Source organism: Pseudomyrmex gracilis, unplaced genomic scaffold (assembly GCF_002006095.1).
Source record: "Pseudomyrmex gracilis isolate BER0280 unplaced genomic scaffold, ASM200609v1 scaffold_291, whole genome shotgun sequence".
NCBI lineage: Eukaryota > Metazoa > Arthropoda > Insecta > Hymenoptera > Formicidae > Pseudomyrmex > Pseudomyrmex gracilis.
Window position 1 is genome coordinate 144,802 of NW_018020875.1, and position 3,357 is coordinate 148,158.

Genomic DNA, 3,357 nt, shown 5'->3' on the forward strand with positions numbered 1-3,357 from the left:
TGTGCAAGAGGAGTTACGCGGTTGAGTTATGCGATTCGCGCGAACCACGCGTGCCTCAAATTATTGTCTTTAGCAGACGCGCGGCCATTATGTCACAGAAGAAGACACTCGCGTGCGAGTCCGTCTTTTGTTTCTTTTTTTCTTTCTTCATCACGAGGTCGCGCAATTTCATCGAAGACGTACGCGCGGTTCGACTCTCGATTCGCGCGCGAGTAACAAAATTTCTCATCGCGATTTAATCGAAGAAACTTGAGGAAGAAAAAAACGCGGTATTCACGCGTTAACGCGAGAAGAACACGCCGGTGGTCAAGGAAACGCTCGACATTCCACCGCGAGCGAGCGAGCGAGCCGTAATCCGACGATCTAAAATACCTGCTAGAAAGCGAACTCGCGCGCGCGCGCTCGGGTAATGCACCTCTCGCAGGAAGATAAATCCGCGGGAGATCCTAAATTCGAGCAACGTCGGTGAAAGCACGCGCGTGCGTTTCATTACGTAAAGAGCTTGCTCTCGTTCGCGAGAAAACGCTCCGCGAGCTTTGCGCCGTTAATGGAACGCGATGCTCCGCGCCTCTTCGTCTACTCCAAAGTCCATCGATGTTTGTGGCTTCTCGAAATATGTTGCGGAGTCCGAGTTTTGTTTGTAACCCGCGAAGGGTCTCTTCGATACAACAGCACGCGTAACGCCAAGAGAGAATCTCATTGATGATTGACGAACGGAGCGAGCAAAAGGGAAACCGATGCTTATCGAGAATCAACACACGCGTTCGCGAAGGTAGAAATTGTCCATTATTAGCTCGAGGATGGAAAAGTATTTGAAAGACAGATAGAAAAAAAAAAAAAACACAACGCGCGCAAGGGAGAAAATTGTTTTTTCGAGGTGGTCCGCTGTAAAGACGACGGTTTCGAACGAAATCTCCCGGGTGAAAGATAGTCGTACATATCCGGCGAGATCGAGAGATAGATGGCTCGGGAGAGGACCGCCCGACAGGAGTCAAAGTAAGCATCATTAGTGGCCATTGTCCACACGGCGGTATCCCACGAAGAGGATGCGATTCTCACTACGGGAATGAGGTGGAAATGTGCGCGTCAGTATTTCTCTCCGTTTCACGACGCCTTTGCTCGAATGACGGCGCGAGTGATGTACTTGCGAGAATTGTGCTTGATAGCGATTGTTGAAAGGACGTGTATTTTTTTCAGGATTGGAAATAACTCGCGCCGATCTTTGCGGAAAAAATCCTTGTGCGGAAGTCGAATAAAATAATTTCTGATCGGAAAAATAAATGTAAAATATGATGTAATTTATATTTATTTTTCTGATCTGAAATTATTTTGTTACACCTTTTAATCAAGAGGTATTTGTTTTTCGCAATAGATTTTTCAAATTTTATAGAGACCGTAAACTATCTGTAATTTAAACATGTTTTTTTTTTCGCTATAAGAATCTCAATGTTAAAGGCGATGTTAAAAGGCACAGACGAGGCGACGATATAAGTCGCAGGTGAGAACCGCTGCTCGATGCGTCTCGGTATGTAGGTTGGCAAACGCGAACGCGACTGAGAGAGCGAGTGTGATATCACGAGTGAAGCGTTCTCTGTCGGATCGAGTTGTTATCTATGTTCTAATTACAGGCTGTTATGGAGTGCGGGTCTATATCCTTGACGTGTCTCTCGCTTCGTGGTGAACGTCCTGCGCGGACAAAGACGAGAAAGACACGTGCCGTGACGCAGCCGGTTCTACGATCGCACGCGTTATCTGCGAACGCGCGCGGGAGTCGCGCGTGGGGATTTTTAATGATCGCGCGATTTCGACTGTCCCTCCGCTCAATTAGCGATCCGATCTAACTGACAGACGTCGCCACTGCGGGAATCTCCGTCCCCCGTCGTTCTTCCCCACCCACCCGTTTCTCCGAAAGGAAACACGCATTCGTCTTCGTTGATTCCAGCGACTCTCGAGCGATTTGATGTCAACGGGAATGCAAATTAGAATAGAATTCTCAAGCGAGCAAAACGCAAAAAAAAAAACGACACAACGGATATATAATCGCGATATTTTCTTATCGTGTCGATTTTGCGCGCCGCGAGAGAGCTCGTCAAAATTTATCTATTCCAGTTTTCTATGTGGTGAAAACGCGCGCTCGGGAAAACACGTCCGAGAACCGTTACGGCGCGCGTGATACACACACACGGACGGACTCTTCTCTCGCACGAGAAGATAATCGGAGATTAAGCGGCGACGGCCTTGAGCGTCGTCAAACTCGTCGCGAAAAGAGATGAGGGAACGGCGGCGGCCTTTTGTGAAAAAAAAAAAAAAAAAATCATCGACGCATCGACGCGCGAATGATAAGCCGTGGCAAATCGAAATATCGTGTCGTGAACGGATAAGGAAATCGTTCCGGGGAAAAGAGAAGGTAGAGCTCGCAATCTCGCCGCCGCCTAATGGCGCAACTGTAAATCCCGCCATTCGCAATGTTGACAACGACGACGACGACGACGACGACGACGACGGCGGCGGTGGCGGCGGCGACGGTATTATTATCGCAATAGCGTCGCTAATGCCCCATCGCACCTGGAGATTAGCACGCCGCTGCGGCGGATGGGAAGAGACCCGGCGGAGAGTAACCGCCGATTATTATTACGATCTCTCGTTCGTCGAACAGACGGTTTTCTGCGCTCCTTTCGCTACTCGAGCCTCTCTCTCTCTCTCTCTCTATTTCTCCGGGAGGTATATCTCTTTCTCTTCTTCGTTGTTCATCGTTCGACGAAGCAATCAAAACCGCCGCGCGAAGAAAACCGCGCACGCCGCGAGTATATATATATATATATAAGATGCATCTCCGATATAATTTCGCCGACAGAGAAGAGACGAGGGACCATCGGCCATTTCATTTCGCGCTAATCGCCATCGGGAGCTCGTCGCGTCTCCCCCCACCGTTGTATTTATTTATTTCCAGGATTATTAAGACGGTCATTAGCGTAAAACTTCTTACGTCAGACAGCGTTTCTTCCGCGTCTACGGTAAGGCAATATTATGCACGCGCGATTGCGCGCGCAATTCACGTCCGATCTACAAATAAATTTTACGCGCGCCACGTAGAATCGGAGATTCTGGAAAATCTCCCCCGTAATGAGACTCGACGACAATCTTCTCTAATGAATCGACAGGTGTGTGAATTCTTAAAATATATCAGCTTGGATCTCATCGCGCTTTTTATTCAACGGACGCATCTGTGAGGAATCTAGCGAGTGGAAGTCGGTCGGGCAGCTTCTTGCGTAAATTTTCGACTTGCGATCGAACCTTCCACCTGTCGGTCGCAGCTGCCTCTCGGTCGTGTTACCGTGAATTTTGGGTTTACAAATA